Source organism: Hyaena hyaena, unplaced genomic scaffold (assembly GCF_003009895.1).
Source record: "Hyaena hyaena isolate Hyena2069 unplaced genomic scaffold, ASM300989v1 scaffold_110, whole genome shotgun sequence".
In the NCBI taxonomy this organism is placed as follows: Eukaryota; Metazoa; Chordata; class Mammalia; order Carnivora; family Hyaenidae; genus Hyaena; species Hyaena hyaena.
Window position 1 is genome coordinate 434,875 of NW_024080742.1, and position 12,919 is coordinate 447,793.

General features: G+C 47.3%; 1 long non-coding RNA gene across 1 annotated transcript; it reads right to left on the reverse strand.

The window, feature by feature from the left end:
- Positions 1 to 1,216: 1,216 nt before the first annotated feature.
- Positions 1,217 to 2,158, reverse strand: LOC120234531. The gene is made up of 2 exons (XR_005529120.1): positions 2,009 to 2,158; positions 1,217 to 1,443 (listed from the first exon to the last, which is right to left on the reverse strand). It is a non-coding gene; the product is annotated as an uncharacterized LOC120234531 (long non-coding RNA).
- Positions 2,159 to 12,919: the final 10,761 nt, after the last annotated feature.

Sequence of the window (12,919 nt, forward strand, 5' to 3'; positions counted from 1 at the left end):
CCAGTTGCCGTTCATGTGCACGACTGTTTACATGTGAGCTTGCAGACCGGCAGTCTGGAGATTTACAGCACTTAGCAGCGAGCAGAGGAAGCTGTAAAGCGCCTGACAGAGCAGCTCTAAAAATTAAGACTTCTGCTTCCTGAATCCACGGGCTGAAAATCCTTAAATCCTGCTGCCTGTCCGGGCTTTCCTCCTTCCACACTGAGCTTGCTCGTGCGTAACACGGGGAAGATGAATTTAATGCAATCTTGTCTGTGAACCTTCCTCACTCTCAGTTCTTGAGATCCCAATTTCGTGGGAGGCCCATCAGGAAGGCGTGTGAGAAGGAGCCGAGTTGCAGGGGAGAAGTCAGGCATTTTGACAGCGGCCCACAGTCTCAACAGGCTGCAGATATTCTTGGAAAGACTGTTCTTTGCGTTCAGACAGATCTGGGTCATGTTCTGTCCTTGCCGCGTACTTACATTCTAACTTAGGTCACGTATAAATTCTCTCCATCTCGGTTTATCACTCCATGGCCTTTAAGGATTTTGTAAAATGGAAAGCATACGACACACTTCCCTTTCTTCCCCTTTGCCTCTCTCTTCCTCTAAGCTGGCTTTGCCAAGACCAGAGAGGCCTTGAGACATCTGAAGTAATGAAGTATAAAATGGGGGAGCGCACAGCTCTATTTATGTAGGGACATGGTTGGCTATTCAGCTTTGCTAACCACTGTCTGACCTGATTTTCTGGAGCACGGAAGACACTGGCTTGGAGGACTCTCCTTTCTGGAATAGAAGGAAGTTTTCTATCCTCTGCTGGGCCCCTCGTGCTCCGAGTCACGCTCCCTCTAGACTTGTCCAGCCACAGGCCGGAGCCCGAGGATGCACGTGTGGAATCAGGTCAGTGTCGTCCACATCAGTTTAAATGTAAGAAAGGTGCTCACAGAAAGCAATTTGATGGGGCACCTGGGTAGCTGCGCCGGTTAAGCATCAGACTCTTACTTTTGGCTCCGGTAATGATCTTACACAGTTCATGGGTTCAAGCCCCATGTTGGGCTCCGAAGCTGGCAACATGGGGCCTGCTTGGGATTCTGTCTCCCTGTCTCTCTCTGGCCCTTGCCTGCCCTCTCTCTCTAAAACAAATAAACATTTAAACAACAACAACAACTTGACATCAGATGAAGAGAAAACGTAAAACAGATGATCCCGAACGGTAGAGAAGACACAGAACCAGTATCTTGTCTTTGGCAAATGTTGTAATTCTTTCATTTCAGCTGCATTTGATGTTGCGGGAACTTCAAACATTGATAAGGGGCTGCAGGCCTGTGAGGCCCAGAATCCGGAAGCCCTAGAAATGATCCAACCTCCCCATCCTGGCCTGACACTCACTGCTTCCTTCCCCTGGTCACGTCTGTGTTTTGATCTTCGTAACCCCAGGCTTCCATCTTTGCTTTCAGAGGCCGCCCTGCTCAAAACAGAACCAGAGCTACAAACCCTGGAGCTGTAATTTGGGTTTGCGGCCACCAGGTGGCAGTGGTGCCTCACTCACAGGCTCCCTGCCCCTCTGCTGACCGTGAGTAGGGCCCTGGGGCCAGGAGCTCACACTGCAGGCCTGGACTTCCCCCCAAATCCTTGAGGAAGTTGAGGCTCGGGCAGCCTAAGCCACTTAGCAGCATCTGGCGGCTCATGAGCAGTGGCTCAGGACGCAGACCCAGCGTCTGGGTTAGGGGGGCTCAGGCGACGCCCAAGGCAGCAGGGCAGTCCGGGTGCAGGGCACCCACCCCTAAGATGGGTTCTTGGTAAATGTGCGGGTGACGTGCGAGGTGCTGACCTCGTCCTTCCCCTGCTCAGGGGCCTGGGCTGCTGCCGTGTAAAAGCACGAGGGTGGCTCTTCCCTCCCGCCCTCTCCGATCCACAGTGTGACCCTCAGCTGAGGGTGCTCGGGGGCCCCGTAAACGACCGCTACCTCCTTCTTCGGGGCTAGGTTTAGGATTGGAGGTAAAATTTATGTCATCTGGACAAATTCTTACCGTGTGGTAAGTGTTCCCAGAGCTCATTTAAACACATATTCTAGAAGGTTCCTCCAGTTTCTTCTAGGTTCTTCGAGAGGGCATCTATTAGGATGCTCTCCGGTTTCACCTGGCAGGGGCGTACTCCGGCACGCCCGGCTCCCTGCACCCCCACACCCGCTCCCACCCATCAGGACGGCAGGCCTCCTCCGCCCAGGCCGCACTGGGAGGTCGTGTCCTGCACGCACATCGGTCCCCCAATCACGCAGGGCCCCCCGCTCCTCCCGCGACCCGCACAGCCCGGCCCACAACGCGCCCGCAGGCCCTTGGCCTTCGCGCCTCTGGGGCCCCGCCCTGCGCAGCCGCAGACGGGGGCGACTGCGTGGCACGTGACACGATCACGGCCCGCCCAGTCACGTGGCCGCAGCCCGCCAGTCCCGCGGCCGCCCGGGGCATGCTGGGTAAACATGGCGTCTGCCTCACCCGCCTTGGGCGCCGCGAGTCGACGGTTACGTCTGTTTCAGAGCTCCCTGCTCGTTCCTCCTGCGCAGCGGCGGGTGGAGTCCGGGCAGGTGGGTTCGGGTGAGCCGAGGCCCGGGAGACACCTGGCGGGGGCCGCGGGGGGGGGGCAGGCGGGTAGACCCAGAGCCCGACGCCCCTGCCGGGTGCGCGCGGGGAGGAAGGAGCCACGGAAGAACCGGACTTGTGGCTTTATCTTTCATGCGCCGTCTCTCGGGCCTTCCTACTGCGCCGCGATCGAACGCGCACCTGAACCCTTCTCAGCCCCTGCTTCGAGCCGCCCACGCCGCCCGCGCTTCCGCGTCCTCGGCGCAAACTCGCCTCAGCCCGGCCTGCCCTCCGCTTCTTCCTCAGCTCTGGAACGTTGAAAACAAAGCCTTAAAAGGGAGGCAGCTGAGACCAGGATCATCTCAAATTTCTCGCCCACAAGGACCAGGGAGAAGGGGCCCCCTTAATGGGCAGGAGCTGACAGCGTGACTTATTTTAGTGAGTGCGGGACGTTCTTTACCAAGAAGCTGTACGTCCTCCGCTTGGAGCCTGGAGGGAGCATCGCGAGCCGGACATCACAGCTCGTTTTCAGGCGGGAGCAGGAGAAGACAGCCGGGCTGAAGGGCCCTGAGGTTATCCGAACTTCCGGGCTCCGGTCTTGGCGCCCGCGCTCCGGACAGTTGAGCACAGAAGGCAGGGTTTGCCAGGAGTCAAAGCCCGTTAAGGGGAGCCAAGCAGGGAAAGAAATTTAAATTCCGGTCCTCTGAGCAGCCTTTCGCAAAGAAGCCGTCTTTCCCAGGCTTCTTCGTTTTCAAGAGACGGCTCCTCAAGTCTGCCCAAGACCCATCTCCCACCTCCTTGCTGGGAGCGCCTTGTCCCCCCGGCCCCCCAGGATCCTCTCCCGCCACCCTGGGAGGACCCCCCAGGATCCTCTCCCGCCACCCTGGGAGGACCCAGGCCTGTGTTGCTAGGATCACAGAGTTTGTGAAAAGTTGCAAAAGTAAGATTTTGCTCTTGGGCTCTTTTTCTTAAAGAATTTTCTTTCCTCAGAAGTTGTAACAGTCCCAAGTTGCACAGAACTTGGATCTGGGCCTGCTCCTGGATTAAGTTAGGGACACAGGGCAGCCGCTGCAGCCCACGCAGATAATGAACTGGGGTACGGAAAGAAGCCATTGAGACTTTTTTCTCTCTTTTAATCAAAGAAGAAAATCAGACATTGTTAACATGGTACGGACGATCCCCTCACCCATCTTCCTGCCCCTCCTTTCCTACCTACTGTGAAAGGCACAGGCAACCCTGAAAAGTGACCTGAGTGCCCACAGTGAAGCATGAGGGGAGCAGGGGCTCACTGGCTGTTTTCTTTCAGCATTTGGTGTGTGATTTACGTTTGTAATTTCCCTTTGTGATGTGTATTCATCCTTAACTACTTGCACTCAAAACACAAGCTGGAATGAGAGCAAAAATATACATTTTCTTAAAATAGTACATAAATTTTATGTATTATATCGCACCCTTTTCAAGTTGTGTGTTTATAGTAAACAGCACATCGGCGCAGTGATTGTACATATATGTGTGAATTCAATAAATTATTTGAGTAGGTGCTCATTGTTTTGTATCTGACAGAGGTGCACCATCAGAAGTTTGGAAACCATATCCTATTAATACCATCTCCATTCAGAAGATAGGGAACCAGGGCAGAAAAATATGCTTACAAACTTGTCCATAGACTTGCCTGAATAATATTAAGTCCTTAACTCCATCCTTTAGATTCTATTTGGACTCACTAGCTACTCCGGAATGCACAGTTGCTCAGAGAAGGATCACAAGCTGAGTGGGATCACAAGCTGAGTCAGCAATGGACCATTCACACCTTAGTATGAATTATTCCAGTCCCTTGTCTATCAGCAGTCAGACACCATTAGAAATGAAGTATGAGAAGAATGAAAGAAAAGGAGTGAGAATGACTTAGTTTGGGTGATGGGGAATTGATCTGAAAGTGCAGGTTTCATAGGACAGCATCCTGGAGGAGCTGACTTGCAAGGAGGTGTGTGTGGCACCAAATGAGAGAATGGAAGAAAGAGAAAAGATGGAAGCAAGAACTAAAGACCAGTCCCCTCTCAACTTTCCTTACTGTCCATGCTGTACTCATCCCTGCACCCTAAGCCATCTGCAGCATCCCATCTTAAAATATTCTATTTCAGTTATCTCCGTAAACAGATGAAGTACTTGGGCTCCACCTTCCAGATGGATAGATGATTCTGGAAGTACCACAGAGTGAACGTCCCCACTCTTAAGTTTGGAAATACAACTGTCCCATTTGTGGATTTTGCAAGCTTCTGAGGAGTACACATCTTGAATCAGAAAGCTCCAGGATATTAGAGCTGAAAAGAGACTTGGAGAATGTGTAAAACTTTAGTTTACGGACATGAAGGGCAGATCAGAAAGACTGCAGGAAGCAAGGATGGGCCTGGGGAGGCCCTGGACTTGGGGTTCCCATGTCATCCTTTCCTTTTAGCCCGAGTCTCACGTGAGAGCTTGAGCTTCCCAGGCCTGTGTCCCTGCAGAATCCCATTCTGGGATCAGATGTATTACTTGAGAGAACCCACATGCAGACACCTGCCCTGGGTGCCACACGTGATCATATTAGCGCTGAGTACCTGCGTCCTCTGCTGCTCTTTAGCTTGGATCACGAGCTAATCGGGTACAATCCTGACCTTAAAAAGAGGCACAGGATGTGCAGGCCTGTGTGTGTTGATCATAGAGTCTCACCATGGTGAGAGCAGACTCCTTTCTTTTCCTTCGGAGCAGGAATGGATCGTCGTTAGTTTTCCCTTTTTTAAAGCTGCAGGTATTTAAAGACTTTGGAAGAAGAGACGAATTTGTCCAAAGTTGGCCCTTTAAACTGGGGCTCTATTATAAGTGGCTGCATTTACAAGGAGATGGAGTCGTTTACTGTGCTAGTGGAAAAAGTCAGGCTGCTGGGGATGTGGTGGACCCAGTGGCCCTTCCCACAGCCGAGTCCCACGGGGCCCCTGCGTTCCAGGAGGCAGCGCTGGAGTCCACCCTCCAGAGCAGAATCAGTGCCTCCTGAAATAGACACCCACAGCTTTAAAATACGGCCCACAACTTTGTCTATTGTCGCAATATGGTTTCATTTATTTTGGTGTGATTTTTTTTAACCGGACTTGAGCACTGTGGATAACTGTTCCCTGTTACGTTTGGTTGTGGGTTCCGTTGAGTGTTATTTTTAAACATAGGACACCTTCCCCCCCCAACACACACCTTCTTATTTGACCACCAAGATTTTCTTGCTGTTTTCACTAAAATATGTCATGTCATGAAGGTGTGCTGGGTACTTTCACCAAAGACTTGGACTTAGAAATGGACACCTGCACTGGGCGTGCTCCTTCACTGCTACCAGAGCCTTGTTATTTCAGCATGCATTTCCTGATCGGAGAACCGAAAAGTGTGTGTCTATTTATTGACTATGTTTTTCCTTCCTCTATGTGTTTGTCATGTTATTTGCCTGTTTTTTAATTGGGATGCTTATCATTATTAATTTGTAAGGAATCCCTAAAATGTAATATTAATATTGATGACATTTTAGCACATAGTTATCCTGTTTGACTTTTACATTTTACTTACATGTTTTTCTGGCACGTAGAAGTTTAAAATTTTTAGGAGTCGAATGTCTGTACCTTTAAGTGTATATTTTTACCGTTAACAGCAACCACAGATACATATTTATCTAAATACTTATTTTCTTGTCTGATGCATTTCCTTTGTTTTTCATTGCTTCTTTCCCAGCTTATCTCTGATTATTCTATTTTTGTTTTAAAGTTTACTTATTTTTGGGAAGGAGGACAGAGCACAAGCGGAGGAGGGGCACAGAGAGAGAGAGGCACAGAATCTGAGGCAGGTTCCAGGCTCTGAGCTGTCAGCACAGAGCCCGATGAAGGGCTCGTACTCACTGACCTCGAGATCATGACCTGAGCCGAAGTCAGACAGGTAATTGACTGAGCCACCCAGGTGCCTCCATCTTTAGTTATTCTTGAATTTGTTTTGCGAAGTTGTACTCTAAGTTTATTTTACTTTATTTTAATTGCAAAGTATTAACAATTGCGTCACTGATTTAAAATGTTATCTTTGTCTTTATTTTGTGTAAAAACTCAGGCTGTCTATTCTGTCCCACTAATATGTCTGTCTGTTCCTGTGCGGCCCAGCCCACCACAGACTTCTTTTTTAGATCTTAAAGTGGATTTTTTTATATTTTTGATCCCAGTAGTACAGACATAGGTAACTGAAGGTTTGGGGCTTCTGTGAGGAACAGTAGCTTCAGTTTTTCCCCTCCCCCACTCCATCTTTATCCATTGGAAGAAAGATTTTGATTTTCTTTTCTTTTCTTTTTTATGAGGGGCAGAGGGAGAGAGAGACAGAGAATCCCAAGCAGGATCCATGCTCATCATGGAGCCCAGCGCAGTCTCGATCCCATGACCCTGGTATCATGATGGTAGCTAAATGCTGCTGTATCTTCCCAAAGGACCACCATCCGACAGAGAACTGAGTAAAGTACAGCAACACGTTCACAACAGACAGAGCCCCCAAGAAAATACATGGTGCCATTGATAAAATCAGTGTATGATACAATCCTGCAGATGTTTAAACTACATAAAAATATGATTACTTGTTTAGGACACATTAGTGTATGGTAACGGCACGAAGAAATACACAATGTGACACGTGGTGACACAAAACTCAGAATGCTGTCCTTTGTTGGAAGGGGTCTGTGGCTGACGAGAGAGAGGAGGGGAGTTTGATTTGATTTTTTTTAACCAAGTGGTGGATGTGGTGTTACTACATAATTGTAATTTTGTTTATGTCTGTAATTTATAATGTCCTGAAGTTTCATAACACATTTTGAAATAAAAGTAAAGCAAAGGAATCTGCCACTAACTCTTTGGTAAACAAAGATTCTTTGTAAATAGGGCAGCACATTTTCACCATTTTATAAACTCAGGAGCGCCTGGGTGGCTCAGTTGGTTAAGTGTCCGACTTCGGCTCAGGTCATGATCTCACAGTTTGTGAGCTCGAGCCCTGCATCAGGCTCTGTGCTGACAGCTCCGAGCCTGGAACTGCTTCATATTCTGTGTCTCCCTCTCTCTCTGCCCTTCCCCAACTCAGGCTCTGTTTCTCTGTCTCAATAATAAAATAAAACATTAAAAAAAATTTATAAACTCAGATTCTCTTTTACTCTCCTTCCTTCCCAGTCTTTCTTTTTCTCTTTCTGTCTCTCTTTTTTTTTTTTCTTGGCTTTCTTTTAGAGCAGTATACTCTTTAACAGAGCTGTTAAACGAAGAAACTTAGAAATACCAAGAAAGCCATGCAGATAGCTATTATTTTGTCACTAGTATTATAGATCTGCCTGGTGTGATTATAAGAACTTTTAGGAGTTGTCTGGTACTTTAAGTTACTAGTAATTTAGATTTCATTTATGTAGATCTAACTTGGCAGATACTCCTAGAAAGCAAACAAGAAAAAGAAATACGCTTCTCTCACTCTGTTGGGTGACGATTGATCTCATTTTTCAGGATCAGCTATTCGAGGAAAGAGCTCAACGGCCCTGGCTTCCAAACTTCTAATAACTTGAACTGCATCTGCGAGAGCCCTAACTGTATGAAAGGGGGAGGAGGCCGTCCTCAGAGCATGACCGTGCAGTTTGGAAGCGCTCCTAAGAGAACACCATGCAGTGCCTTCCCTCCGGTGCCAAGACATACAGCAGAGAGGAGGCAGAGCTAGTCTGCAGGTGACAGAATGGTCTCCGTTCTGGAAAATAGACAATGAGCCTTGCAGTGCGAGAGGTCAGAGTTCTTACTTTGCAAAGTGCGATCCCATTGCGGTCTTCTCATCTCCCACGAGCTCTAGGATCAGTGTTTGTTATGCTAGGAGAACATAATCATTGCTTAAATATAGGAAAAGTACGTCTGACAAGCATTCATGCTAGAGGAACAGGAAAGATGGGGTCCTCACCCTCGTGCGGAGCCACGGCTGTCACCTAAGCCCCTTACTTGTGTGCTGATCCGCTGATCATCTCCTCATCTAATTTTAGCCCAAAGGTTCAGCTTCCAGCCCCTCCCGTCATATGCAAGAAATCATTTCTCTCTTTCTCCTGTCGACCTACCTGTGAAGATCCCAAATAGAAGCGAAACTGCTGAAAGGCAGATAGAGCAGAAGAAGAATGATGCTGGGTCATTCGCTAACTGAGGAAGTCAAGACCCTGACAACTAAGGGTTCACCTCAGCTAAGGAAATCACCCTCACACCGTGGATTGTGCTGCAGGCCACAGAGCACACACGTGCAGTACTCACAGTCACACACACAGGAGCACACTCTCAGCCTTGCACACACAGCCTCCACGGATGCTGCCACAGGCATCTGGAGCACAGAGAAGACACCGTGTCAACACCCCTCAGCTGAGAACTGACCCACTTTCACTGGGGTGACGAAGGTGAAGAGCTGAGCCATGGAAGTGGTCCAGACAGTAAACCTGCGGCCGGAATACGATCCTTCTGACCCAGATTCCCTGCAGGGACAGGCCCAGCCCTTGTTTACTTCATTTCACCTTAACCAGGAACTCAGGTCCACACATGCCCGGTGAACTGGCGCCCTGAGCCTGATTGGGACCTTTCAGCTCTCTTGAAAATTGGTGTTGATCCCTTCAGAAGACATCTGCAGGCAACGATTTGCCACGATGGTTAAAATGGCCAAACCAATTGGACTCCCAGCACACATGCATTCTGCCTTGTACCTGCACTGTCTCTTGGATTCAAAGGTCGAATTAAAACTGATGGTCTGGGAGTACAGCTCACATGTCACTGTTTATAACCTCAACTCTTCCCGTGTGGCTGCAGAGTCGCCAACACCTGCTGTCGTTTGGGGAAAAGCAAGAACAAATTGCTTTAAGAACAAATGCCCAGTACACAGTTCATATACATAAAACACATTATAGCCACAAACAGCTATGGCACAAATTGCGACTATTTTAAGTCAAGTTTTTAAAAGTCTCGTTTGCAAGTAGCGAAAGATACTTATTGTGTAAGATAAGTTGGTCTTCTTGTTTGTATTCAAGAACCAACACAGATTAAAGTGATCTTTTAAAAGGATTTGAATAGGAGAATAAATCAGTACTGGTGTCCGTTTGTCTTATTTCAATAATAGTCACCATGGAAACGAATCACTGACCTATTTCTTTTCATACCTCCAAGTAAACAACAAGGTTTCCTTCCACTTTTCCGTGTATCCTGTTTCCCTTGGAAAGGGGATCTGTGCTATAGAATGTCTCCAAAGCACTTTTTGTTGAAATCTGTAGTTCTTCCCTACATGCTCATTTCACTTGTTTTAAACACTCGCAGCCTCGCTGAGGGATCTGTGAAAGCCACACGTGGTGACACGGAGTGCTCAGCACCACCCTTTGAAGACTGGGTGCTTTTGGCCACCACTCATGTGCCTTCACTCAGAACTGGAGAACACAGTTGCTGCCAGATGCAGCTGAGGGCCAGAGGATGCTCAGAGACGTCGCAAGGTGCCCAGTGCAAACAGCCAGTGGACTTTCCCTTCCACTTCCCCTTGTTCCACGCCAGTCCCACGCCAGTCCGTGATTACAGACAAACAGGAGCGTCGCAGAGAGCACTTTCCATGCTAGGCTGCTAATTCGAGAACAAGTGAAATATTAGCATGCGTGTGCTCCCTTCCTGTCCTCAACCCACATCTGAAATCTACTTTATATCTGGCTGAAGCCAGAAGATCTAAATATAGAGGCTGTGCACTCCCCAGTGTCCCTGCAGGGCTGTCTGTGAATCCACAGGCCACATTCGCCGGGGCCCCATTGACCCAGCAAGTGCGGCCCCTTTGCCTTGGTCCACGACTCCCCATCTCCAAGGACACATTCCTGCTGACATATCCAAAGGAAGCATACCGTGTGTAACTTTATTTATTGCCTGCTATTTTTATGACGTATAAAGTCCCCCCCCTTCACTTGTTTACTGCGCGAGATGGAAAATTACAGAGATATGTAGATATATATGTTTAAAGCCATATGCACAGAAAGATACAAACCCCATACAGCTGCGGTGCCCTCCCAACAGAGGAAGAGAAGATACATCAGCAGTGTTCTGTGTAACCTACGACAGAAACAAGGTAAGATGGCCACAGTGCTTAATTTTTCTTATGTGACAAATCTATTTTTAAAAATGGAAAGAGGTCACACCTAGTATGGCAGTGCCCGACATGTACCGCAGGTATCTTGGGGAAACTTTCTGAGATTTCACTACAAATATTACTACCTGAATGCCCTTGAATACCTGTGATTTTTTCCCAACAGCCACGTCAAGATGTTAACACAGCAATTGCTTGGAAAGCGGGAAAACATCAGCCTGAGTACTGGGTGGATTGCTTGCCAGTGTGGCTCCTGTTCTCTACATGCTCCTTTGCCCGTGGCCTTTGAGGTGTGGCATGGCCACTCCTCCCATTAAGAGGAAGAGTCTGTTTCATTGACCTTCAAATCTGGGCTGGTCCCGTGACTCTCTGACCATAGAAGGTGGTGGAAGTAAGGATGTACTCTTGTTGACCACTGCCACAGGAGTGGGCCAGGGAGGTGCCCTGCAGGGTGAGGGAGTACAGAAGAGCTGAGGTGTCCCAGCTGACCCACAGCTGACTGCATCGACGTGAGGGCTCGAGCTCAGACAGAGGGCCCCCCTAGCAGAGCCCAGCCCAAACTGCTGACCCATAAAATCATAACTAAATATATGGCTCCTATTTTCAACTACTAAGTTTTGGGGGAGTTTGTTACGCAGCAATAGCTTTGCTGATACACCTTTTCTTTCTCCTTTTTATCAATACCCTCATCGCCCCAGAAAGGTTTATCACTATGCAGAAAGTCCTAATCAGAATTGGGAGATGTAGGTGCTACTCCTGACTCTGAGAAATATTTAGCTGTATGACTCTGAACTTGTCCTGTACCTTTCTGAGCATCAGTTTCCTTGTCTGGATGTTTACACCCAAGATATTTGTAGCTAGAGCATATGTATGAAGGAAAGTGACAGAGCAGCATGAACTTTTCCACATGCTTGTGCGAATGTCTTTAAGAGGTATGCATAACAAATCTATTCTCATTATAAATGTGTTCTTTGACCAGCAGCCCCACTTCCGTGCCCTTCTGCTGTGGACGCAAACACCGAATACCCTGGCAGTTATGTTCAAGGCTGTCCAGTGCGAGAGTATTGTGTGGCAAACATCAAGAAATAGCCTGAATGGCTATCAAGGAAAATGTCTGAACAAATAGTGCTGTAGTCATACATAAACTATCATGCAGCTATTTAAAGAATTTTCCAGAAGAACTTTCATGATACTTTTTTTTTAAGTGAAATAAGTGAGGTTCGGGGTATAATACCATTTTTATAAACAAAACAAAACACTTATATGAGCATGCCGTTTCATATGGTTATTTGGCCACTGAGAAAGTTCAAAAGCACACCAAACACCCTGATTTCCTGAGTGGGAGACAGAGATTTCTAACAACAAAAATGTGAAAACAGCCTCAGTGTTTTTAGGTGGAAGGGTTTAGTTAATTTAAGGATGGCACTTCCATATAGTGAAATAATACTCAGCTAGTAAAAATGATGGTATGATGTGAAAATCACATACATCTAAAATAATGGTATTAGTGAATATGAAACAATATTAAAGGAAAAATCCATGATCCCATATGTATTTAGAAAATATTCAGGATAAAGACACACCAAACATTTACGGTAGTTTTTAGTGATCATGAGCTTATGAGTGGCTTACCCTTATTTTCATGGATCTATGTTTTCTAATTTTGCTAAAATAACATGTATAAAAGGGGGAAGAATGGGGCCCAGGCAGAAGCGTTTGGCAATTCAAAGGTGTTGAGTAAAAGAAACAAAACCAAAGGGGACTGGGTCCTTCAGAAATGCAATCACATCCCTAAATAACAGGAAGGTGATCATACCTTGAATTGGAAATCACAGTCTGTGAAAGACAGCTTGAGATATTTAGCCTAGTGAGCTGAGCAGCCGGCCATCTAGAATGTCTTTGGTTGATGCATTCTGATTAGAATGGATGAGATAATTAATATTTATAAAGTGCTTTAGTATCCTGCAGAAAAAGCTGTTGTGTAAGATAATACTGTCTTCCTCAACTCAGTCCTTGCGTCTTTATTCACACGGGCCCAGGGCCACCTCTTTCTGATCCCCCCTTGAAAGATCAACTGCAAATCTCCCAGTCAGTGAGCTCTTTGGTTTTCTTAGACAAGAAAACTGTGATTGGAGAAAGAGGTTACATTCCACTTTACTATAAATTACATACATCCAAACAAGAAGCTCTTTTTGCCTCTAGAGACGGTACTTG